Here is a 10715-nt window from a genome sequence, read left to right as displayed (position 1 = left end):
TAAATCCATAGCAGTAGTCGGTTAACTTTTATTAACACCCATTTTAGCAAAATTTTGTCGGTTTCTGATAAAAGTAAAAGTTATTAGAGCCGTGCCTTTACAACATCTCCCCTGCTTAATGTTATAATCATTCATGGGAGATGTTCCTGATACACAGCTGCAATGCACTGTTAGATTGGTGTAACATATGCTTTGTGATGAGCAAATCCGAACTCATCTAGGTTAGGCTAACCCAAAACCTTAAGGTCAGATTCACTAAAAACATTTAATACCATTAGTCTTGTTCTTGGCTAAACATACTATTTCTGTCAACGTTTTAAAAAGCCACCTAGAAATGGAGCCCGTTCTGGTCACTGGTTTTTGAGTCGATGGTTCGACCATCCAGTTCAAACGGACGTTCTGACAAACAAATTAAAAAAAATTAAAAAATAAAAAAGATCAAAACTGTTGAATAGGTCGACGGTTCGACCACCCGGGTCAATGAATTGTTGACTTTTTCAATGTTTTTTTACCAAAAAGCAGGTTTGGGATAAAACGGAACCGGTTTCCTGGACGGTTCCCAGTCCAAACGGTTCGACTGTCCGGGTCAACGAAGGTTTGAAAACCTTGGTTTCTATAGTTTAGGTAGTCAATTGTGGCTTCCATTCCCTTGAGTTGCAGCTATGTACTTGCATTGTATAAGCCAATGGGTCCGACGTGCATCCCTTTCACCCTAGTTCTACTAGCCCATTTGGGTCAACCGGATCATCTGTTCAACCATCTGGTCAGCTAATAGAGGATAGTTTGTAAGACCGGACTGGATCACCAGATCATCGGTTCAACCATATGCTCCAGTCCAGTGCGAGTCTTTCAACATTGATATAATGTGCCAATGATGGCCCCTGCACATGCATATTGCTAATGGTCAATGGAGCTCATCTCAACAAAGCTCCAGTAACAAGCAGATCAATGGTTGAAAAATCTTGTTCAAATGAATTTGTTATGTTAATTTCTCCTTGCATCTAGTTGCAAGACTAATGGAGTTTGTTTAATGGCATGGAAAACCTGGATAAGCCGATTGCTTAGTGCCACAAATTTAGCAAAAAAATGTGTAACACACCCGGACTCAGAGGACTGAGGAATCCACCACCACTTGGTCTATCTTGATTCTAACCACCAACCTAAGATTTGGCTAACCACCTGATAAGTGATAAGCTCCGACGCCTTCTAATCGCCATTGTTCCTTCTTATGTAAACGGCTCGTCTTTGAGCTTTTCTCTCAATCAACAAATCTACATTCAACCCAACTATGAACCCATTTTCTCTAGCTCTCCTCGTCTTACTAGCTCTGTTGGCTTTCTATGGGTCCCCGGCGACTTCCACGTCGAGGCACGCTTTTGATAATTATCACCGGCCGGTGCAAAATGGGTTTCGCGTCAAACTAAGACATGTCGATTCAGGCGTCAGTCTAACCAAGTTCGAGCGCACCCAACGTGCAATAGAGAGTGGAAAGAACAGGAGGAAGAGGCTGAGTGCACCACTAATGGCTGACCCATCAGCCGACTACAAATTCATGGGGCACCTCGAACCAGGTGGCAATGAGCTTGTTCTGCCAGTATATATAGGCAATCCACCTGTATGGATGCAGCTGATACTCGACACCGGAAGCGATTTGATATGGGCACAATCCCTACCTTGCAAGCACTGTGATCTCGCGTATGATGATCCACTCTTCTTTGATCCGAGTAACTCTTCAACCTTCTCAAATGTCTCTTGCTCCAGCGAACTGTGCAAATCACTGCCCTACTCCAAGTGCACCAAGGGGTGTGAGTATCAATATGACTATGGAGACAATTCAACGACGCGAGGCTACATGGGAACCGATACATTCCAGTTTGGGGACGATGGCCACTTAGTCCCCATTCCTCACATTGGGTTCGGCTGTGGGTTGGACAACCAAGCACTCTTCTTGGAAGAAGCTGATGGAATTCTCGGGCTTGGACGCGGGCCTCTGTCGCTCATTTCTCAGCTCGGCGCGAAGACATTCTCCTATTGCATGGCTGACGGTTATACATCTTTCAGTAGCTTCTTTATGGTTGGGTCTCTTCCCAACATAAGCAGACCAACCATCTCTATCCCTATGACGCGAAACCCTTACGTAGAGGATGTGCCATATTACTACGTCTCCATTGAAGGGATCACAGTCGGAGACACTCTCATCCCATTCCCAAACTCCACGTTCGAAATCAGAAAAGATGGGACTTGTGGGATGTTCGTCGACTCGGGTACCACCATCACGTTCCTGGAGAAGGAAGTTTTTGAACTGGTGAAGCAAGCCTTCATCCAGAAGATTAATCTTCCGGTGGGTGAATTCCACAACGGATTTGAACTGTGCTTTGCCGTGGCTCCCTTCAGTAATATAGAGATAGAGGTGCCCAGATTGATATTCCACTTCAAAGGTGGTGCTGACTTGGAATTGGATCCAGAGATGTTGATATTCCACTTCAGTCTTGGGGAACATTCAATTGTATAACATGTACGTCGTTTATGATCTTGAGAAGGAGATGTTGATCGTCTCCTCCTCCGGTGGATGTGGTGATGGGTAGTTTTGTATGGATTATTTCCGTATAGTTTATTAGGCTTTGTGTTAGTTTAGGACTTAGGAGTAGCAGTGAATAAGCAATCAAGTCTATCTAGCTGTTACAGAGATTAGTATTTGCAGTAAAGAGTGATATATATTGTGGTTTGATCCAATTACTTCTGTTCAAACTTCAAGGCTAATTATTTTGTGCCTATAGTTCTGAGACTAAGACCAGTTCATGTTTTCTCGTCTAGTGGAGTCCAGATTAATGGCCAGTTCCATTCCAAAGATGTAGGTTGACCAAACAGAAAGGAAAGTTACTCAATGGGATTAGGATAAAAGACTTAAACCAATAAATGCATTTATCGAAAATGATAACTGAGCCTTAGGGTAAAAGACTTAAACCTCCCTCTATGTTTCAACTAAATACTAAAACCTCCCTTCACTTATTAAGACCTCCTCTCCTGTCAAGTAATGTTATTGGACAAAGGCCTCCCCTCGGTTAGCAATGAGTGAAACATCCGTTTGCATATAACATCAAATGTGGATGAACTTTATAGTTAAAAATTCAATTTTGCCCCTTTTAAGGTTTGGGTATACTTGGGACATATTTGACTGATTTATGAGGTATTGAACTATTATTTGATCAACCCTGTCCAAATACTTCCTGCAGCTGAAAGAGATCGATGAACGAAAAACTGGCCTTATCACTTAGGCTCAGTTTCGTTTGAAAGAAAAAGTAGAGAAAGTAAGGAAAATCTTTACAAATCTTGTATAAATTTTTCTGCATTTTCTTTCTTTGGCCTATTTTTTCCTTCAAACCAAACATAGCCTTAGAGAAACCACTAAACCATTTGCTGACATGCGATATAGTGACCCATCATAACTGTTCTGCTAGTTAGCCCAATTAATCCTAATTTAGATTCTTGTAAATAAGAATTTATTCTCTTTAATTAGTCTGTAGTGAGATGCATTTAAATTTTCTTTTCATTTGTTTCTTTATAATCTTTTTCCTTTTTTTTTTTCTTGTTTTGGCAGAAGGGGGACCCATTTAAATGTCATTTTAGCTTTGTATTGCATCCAATACCGTAAGTAGAGAAGCAGGTCTATCATATCTAAACTGAATTCAATTTAATTTGTCAGTCTAAAACTCCTCTCCACACATTTTTTAGTAACGTTTCTGCATCTGGTGCTATGAAAAATTGAAAAAAAAAATTATTAGATGCAGCAAACTTCTTTTCCTTGATAGCATTACATATACATGAAAACTTGACGAAGCATAGGTCAACACCAAAGATAACAGAATGGACAAAGAAATTATTACACTGTTTTGAAAATTTGAAAAATTAGCAATGGTAAGGTGTCCTTTTTGATGACTTCGTTAGAAATAATTTTAACTTTAATAGGGGAGGTGTTAGGCTGCATTTGGCATTCCTTATTTTAAGGATTTATCTCATGTTTACTGTTAAAAATTCAGTGTTCTTAGACTGTATTACCACATTTTAACTGCAAAAAGGAGATAAGTCCTTAAAATAAGGAATGTCCCCAAATAGGGAGTTCAAACCTCTCTCTCTCTCTCTCTCTCTCTCTCTCTCTCTCAACTATTAGTTTGACCGGAATCACCTTCTATGTATTTAGGGGTGTAAATGGATCAAATTCGAATTGAATCAGGCAATGTCCAAAATCAAATCCGATTATAAAATCCAATATTCGAATTCGATTTGATAACTGATGGATATTGAAAATTAATATTTGAATTCAAGTCTGATTAAATATTTGAATATTCGATTTGATTCGAATGGGACCAACTAATTATTTTAGGTAATTAATAAATATATAAAATAAATATTTTATTTATATAAAATATGTAAATTATTTATATAATTTAATTATTTTATATATAAATTATATAAAACATTTAAATATTTTATATGTTATATATAAGAATTAAATAATCGATCGAATTTGGATATTTATCAAATTGAATCAAGTCGTATCCGAATTCGAATTCGATTAACTATTCGATATAAATAGGATATCCTTATTCAACCGATTAGATATTCAAATTATCCGAATTGGATCCGATTATGTCAAATCTCAAATTCGAAATCAGATTTTTGAATACCGTTGACATCCCTATATGCATTTGGTTCCATGGGTGTTTATGGTGGGATGTTTCTCAGATAAGTGTTTTATTGAAAAACATCACTTTAAACGTTTATTATTTTATGTTATTTAGTTGGGCATTTCAAATAACACCCCATCAAGCTATCTTCCACCTCAGCTTACATTGTGCCAAGTCAGCATTGCATTTCAATAATCGTTGAATCAAGTTTCCCCCAACAACTTATGCTCATAAATCCAAGTGTTTCTGTTTTTAATGTTTATTTGATAAACATTGAAAGAAAACAGTGGTTTTACACATAATAAATATCACCATTAAAATGCATCGATGTGACAGTATTTTCCCAACAAACACCCACAGAACCAAACATGCTCATGCTCCTTGTCGATTGGCTTACACCACCCAGAATGAGCTCTTTAGTTGTCCTTCCCTTGAAAAGGATGCCGTATTGTTTAGGGCCCGATTTTTTAAAGAAAACTCCCCAACAAGACACTCTGTTTGCAATGTTCCAATGGGTTATCCAGCTATAAGTTTAGTGCAAGATGAACAGATCCCTTTCAGCTGCCGTAGTTGAGTACTTGAATAATCTAGCCTTGTTGTCATAAAAAGGTCAACTTAAAGGTTAGTCTGTACGTTTTGCCTATCGGCAATGCATTAGCAATAGTAGTCCGATATGATGAAACTTACAACTGAGTATTATTCTACATATGTGGAGCCCTTCTAAGTGGCCATGTCTAGCACTACTTGTTACTTTTCTCTTCTGCCTGAATCCCCTTTTCATAAAAGAACGACACCGAAACGGATGTTGATTGAACATCTTGTATATTTCCAATGGAATGGTCAACATTCTTTTGAGATCACTCCATTGATTTTGTCCACCAATTGGATGGTCGGAAGATGGATGAGTAATCGAGCAATACCGTAGAAGAACAAAGGGTTACAGACACATTCTACTTTTTCTACTAAAGAATTTGGATATATAAACCACACAATATATAGGATAAGTATTATTTCATTAATAGGATACCAATAACAACTAAGTATGACGCAGCGTGGAAGTAATGAGAACTAGAGCTGGCTATGCAAGCATCGGGCGTCCGCTAGCACCTAGCGAAAAACACCAATTTCTCTAGGAGAGAGAAAAAGGTGGCGAAAATATGAAGAAGATAAATTGAAGAAATTCTGAAAATCTGAAGTATGAATTGATTAATAATTCTGGGGAATAGCAGTATTTATAATACATTGAGAAATTATAAAAGAACTAGGAAAATGAATTAGATTTGATCAAAACATCTCAAACTTGTAGATAGGATCGAACTCTTCTTGACTTGATCTCCCCCGTCCGATCTCCCTTGATCTTATCCATGCATGAATCTTGGATTATCTAGAATTCTTGAATTCTTGATGAGTCTTGGATTCTTTGAATTCTTGATGAGTCTTGGATTCTTTGAATTCTGGATGAGTCTTGAATTCTTGAATTCTTGATGAGTCTTGACTTGATCTCTTGACTTATCTTGGACTCTTGTCCTTATCCTAGGAGCTACCGCCCCTAGGGGTGAGATGGGCCTTGGGATGGGCCTCCATCATTCTCCCCCACTTGGAGAGAACTCGACCCCGAGTCATGACGAGGATAGGCAAGTGTTATCTCTGGCAGGTACCGGTGAAGGTCAGCAACGCTGAAGGTCTTGGATATACCCATATGATCTGGTAGGTCCACTATATAGGCATTATCATTAATCTTCTTCACGATCTTGTATGGACCGTACTTCCGAGGCTTCAACTTGTTATAGGTACCTATGGGAATTCTTTCCTTCCTTAAGAAGACCATAATCTCATCACCTACATCAAACACTTGAGGTCGGCGGTGTTTATCTGCGGCCATCTTGTACTTGGCGTTGGATTGCTCTAGCTTCTGCTTCATGGCGTTTTGGACGGATTGGATTTGTTCTACCATCTGCTCTGCTGAGATACTGGCGTTGGGTACCTTGGATAGTTTCACTAGATCCAGCGCATGGTTAGGGACCTTCATGTACACGATGGAGAATGGGGATATGCCTGTAGAACTATGCACTGCATTGTTATATGCGAACTCAGCCTGGGCTATGGCGAAGTCCCACTGTTTCAGCCGTTCCCGGCATATGCTGCGAATTAAATTCCCTAAGGTTCGATTTATCATTTCTGTTTGTCCATCTATCTGCGGATGGACTGTACTGCTGAAATTAAGTGATGAATCAAACAACCTCCACAAGGTCATCCAAAAGTGACTGAGGAACCGTGTGTCACAATCTGAAGTGATGGTCTTGGGTACCCCATGTAAGCGAACAATCTCCCTGAAAAATAATTTGGCTGTTGTAGATGCATCTGCTATTTTCTTGCATGGGAGGAAGTGAGCCATTTTTGAGAACCTATCAACCACCACGAAGATGGAGTCCATGTTCCTCTGGGTCTTTGGCAAGCCTAGCACAAAATCCATGGACAAGTCTTCCCATATAGCAGTAGGAACGGGTAGGGGCATGTATAGACTTGTGTTCTGGGTTTGTCCCTTAGTTGTCTGACAAACATAGCACCTGCTTACGATGGTAGACACGTCCCTTCTCAATTTCAGCCAGTAATATCGCCCCTTAACAACTTCTATTGTTTTGTCCCTTCCCAAATGTCCTGTTAGTCCACCTCCATGCAAATCCCTGATGATCTTTTCGTGGAGGGAGGTGCAAGGGATACACAGATGTTCCCCTTTCATAAGGAACCTGTCATAAATAAAGAAGTCTTCTGCTGACTGCTTATTCACACATTTCTCCCATACCTGTTGGAAGTCTTCATATTGGGCATATAAGTCTTTTAGGCACTCAAAACCCACAATCTCAACGCTGAGGGTCTTGATGAGAGCTACACGCCTACTAAGTGCATCAGCCACTTTATTTTGCTGTCCTGTCTTATACACAATTTTATATGGGAACTTGTCTAGGAAAGCAGACCATCTGGCATGTAAATCACTTCTTAATTGTTTTTGCCCACTAAGATATTTTAGGGCCTGGTGGTCAATATAGAGAACAAATTCTTTTGCAATTAAATAGTGTTCCCATGTTTTCAAGGCTCTTATCACAGCATAAAACTCCTTGTCATAAGTAGACCACTTTCTCCTGGCTTCACATAATTTTTCACTAAAGAAGGCAATGGGTCTTTTCTCTTGGGACAATACAACCCCTATGCCAACTCCACTGGCGTCACATTCAACTTCAAATAATTTATTGAAATCTGGTAAGGCAAGAACAGGAACAGTACATAACTTTTCTTTTATGAGAGCAAAACTTTGCTCTTGTTCTTCTCCCCATTGAAATTTCCCCTTCTTCAAGCATTCAGTAATGGGAGCCATGATACTACTAAAATTCTTAATAAAACGCCTATAGAAGGTTGCCAATCCATGAAATCGCCTGACATCTGTGACAGTGGATGGGGTCGGCCACTCCCTAATGGCTTTCACCTTTTCCTCATCTACTTTCACACCATCTTTGCTTATAATAAATCCCAGGAATAATAAATTATCATTCATAAAGATGCATTTATTCAAATTAGCATATAATTTATTTTCCCTCAATGTTTTCAGGACCTCCCTAATATGTCCCACATGCTCAGTGATAGATTTGTTGTATATCAAAATATAATCAAAATAGACTACCACAAATTTACCGATGAAGGGGCGCAATACCTGGTTCATCAGCCTCATGAAAGTGCTGGGTGCGTTGGTTAGTCCAAAGGGCATGACCAACCACTCGAACAAGCCATCTCTAGTCTTGAAGGCTGTCTTCCATTCATCTCCGGGACGGATCCTGATTTGATGATATCCACTCCTGAGATCTATTTTTGAGAAAACTATAGCTCCACTTAGTTGGTCCAGCATGTCGTCCAGCTTAGGAATGGGGAATTTGTACCCAATGGTGATCTTGTTAATGGCCCTGCTGTCGACACACATTCTCCAACTGCCATCCTTCTTAGGTGTTAATAAGGCAGGTACTGCACAAGGACTCATGCTGATTTGGATGTGCCCATTTTTCAATAATTATTCTACCTTTTCTCGTAAAATTTCATTCTCCTTAGGACTCATCCTGTAATGTGGGAGGTTAGGTAGACTAGCACCTGGAATAAAATCAATATGGTGTTGTATATCTCTCATGGGAGGGAGTTCATTTGGTAACTCCTCTGGAACTACATCATTAAATTCATCCAGTAGTCCCTGTATTTCAGCTAGAATTATATTTTCATTATTAACATCTTCTCCTTTTACTACTAACAAATGTATCTCATGAGTATCCTTACATTCTTTAACAAATTCAGCATGATGATGGATGATGGTAAGGAAATTTTTCTCATGTGCCTTTGGAGTATTTGTAATACTTTTTTCTGCTATGGGTAACAAAGTATAACGTGTACCTTCTTTTTCAAGTTGGTAGGTATTCTTCCTACCCATGTGCCTTGCATCTGTATCAAATTGCCAAGGCCTCCCTAACAAAATATGGCAAGCATCCATATCTACAATATCACAATATGCTTCATCATGGTACTTACCAATTGAAAAAGGTACCTTGCAACGTTCTTCCACCCGTATGCCGCCTCCTTCCTTGATCCACCCAATTGTATATGGGTTGGGATGTTTTTCAGGAATCAGCTGTAATTGTTGGATGGCATCCCTACAAATAATATTTTCCTGACTACCACTGTCAATAATTAAATTAAATAATTTTCCCTTGACAGTACATCTGGTACGAAATAATCTGTGCCTTTGAGAAGTATCCTTATTTTTCTGGGACAACATTAATTTTTTTATCACACAAGTATACTCCTCATGTTCATATGGACCCTCTTCATCCTCCCCATCAGGTCCACAATATACTTCTTCCTCAATATCTTCTTCCTCTTCCCTTTCTACCATATTAACTGCCTTCCTCCTGGGACAGTCACTGGATCTATGTCCAACCTCATTACATTTAAAACATTTAACAGGAGCAGGCCTTGCATAAGGGTTACTGGGTTTAGGAGGGTTGGAAGGATTACCTCGAGTATGTCCTCCTGTAGTAGCCTTACCGGCGTTACTTGTACTTGCGGGGTGAGAAGGTTGTACTGCCTGAATTGATTTGTTCCTGTCGGCAGTTGCCGGTCTGTTGTCGCTCCCACTGTACCGACGATAATTATCACTGCGTGCCTTGTCCTGGAATAATTTTGCTTTCAAGGCTAGGTTCCTTGCTTCCTGCACACTAAGAACCATCTGTACACCAATTTTATCTCTGATGGACGGTCTTAAACCGCTTAGATAACGGGCTGCCTGCTGGTTATCACTTTCAGATAATTGATTTCTTTCAGCTAATCTCAAAAATTCAGATGTATATTCATTAACACTACGAGAACCCTGCGCACATCTCTGATAAGATTCAAACATATATTGTTCATAGTCAGGGGGTAAAAATCTACCTCTGATTAATTGTTTCATGCGCCTCCAGGTTCGAACAGGACCCCTTCCTTCTTTCATCCGGGTCTCTCTCATCTGTTCCCACCAAACAGATGTGCTTCCTTTTAATCGAAAAGCTACTAATTTTACCCTTCGTTCCTTTGGTATTTCCATGTAATCAAAGAACCTATCGACTTCTGTGATCCAATCCAGAAGTCCCTCTATACCAAGAACTCCACTAAAAGTAGGAATATCTACATTGAGTTTAAATTCATCATTATTCCGACAGGGGTTGAAATTACCTTGATTGTGCCAATTTCTACCATTTCTGCCGTTGCCGGGAAGAGATGGAGCACCATCAAATTTGAAATCGTCATCACTGTCGTCGTTAAGAACTGGACATCGGGACGCAGTAGCGACGGATGGTCTGTCGTTGTCGTCTCCTGCGATCTGCTGTGGATTTTCCCGGATTCGTGGGACAACCTCTCGTAACAAGGTTTGCAGTTGTTCAGTCACCTCTACCAACTTCCGTTCGATGTTACGTGTGGCTGTACGCTGCTCTTCGATTGCTCTCCAAATAGTTGGGAACC

General features: G+C 39.8%; 1 pseudogene across 1 annotated transcript; it reads left to right on the top strand.

Annotated features, from left to right (window-relative positions):
• The first annotated feature begins 1239 nt into the window (after positions 1 to 1239).
• On the top strand, positions 1240 to 2789 carry LOC148852071 (aspartic proteinase nepenthesin-1 pseudogene; annotated as a pseudogene). The gene has a single exon (XR_016099856.1). The product of XR_016099856.1 is annotated as an aspartic proteinase nepenthesin-1 pseudogene (transcript).
• The last annotated feature ends 7926 nt before the right edge of the window (positions 2790 to 10715 follow it).

The sequence above is a fragment of the Nelumbo lutea genome, chromosome 5, assembly GCF_056320005.1.
Source record: "Nelumbo lutea isolate HS-2025 chromosome 5, American lotus-T2T, whole genome shotgun sequence".
NCBI lineage: Eukaryota > Viridiplantae > Streptophyta > Magnoliopsida > Proteales > Nelumbonaceae > Nelumbo > Nelumbo lutea.
The sequence above is the reverse complement of the archived record's forward strand: the minus strand, read 5'-3'. Positions and strand labels throughout refer to the sequence as shown.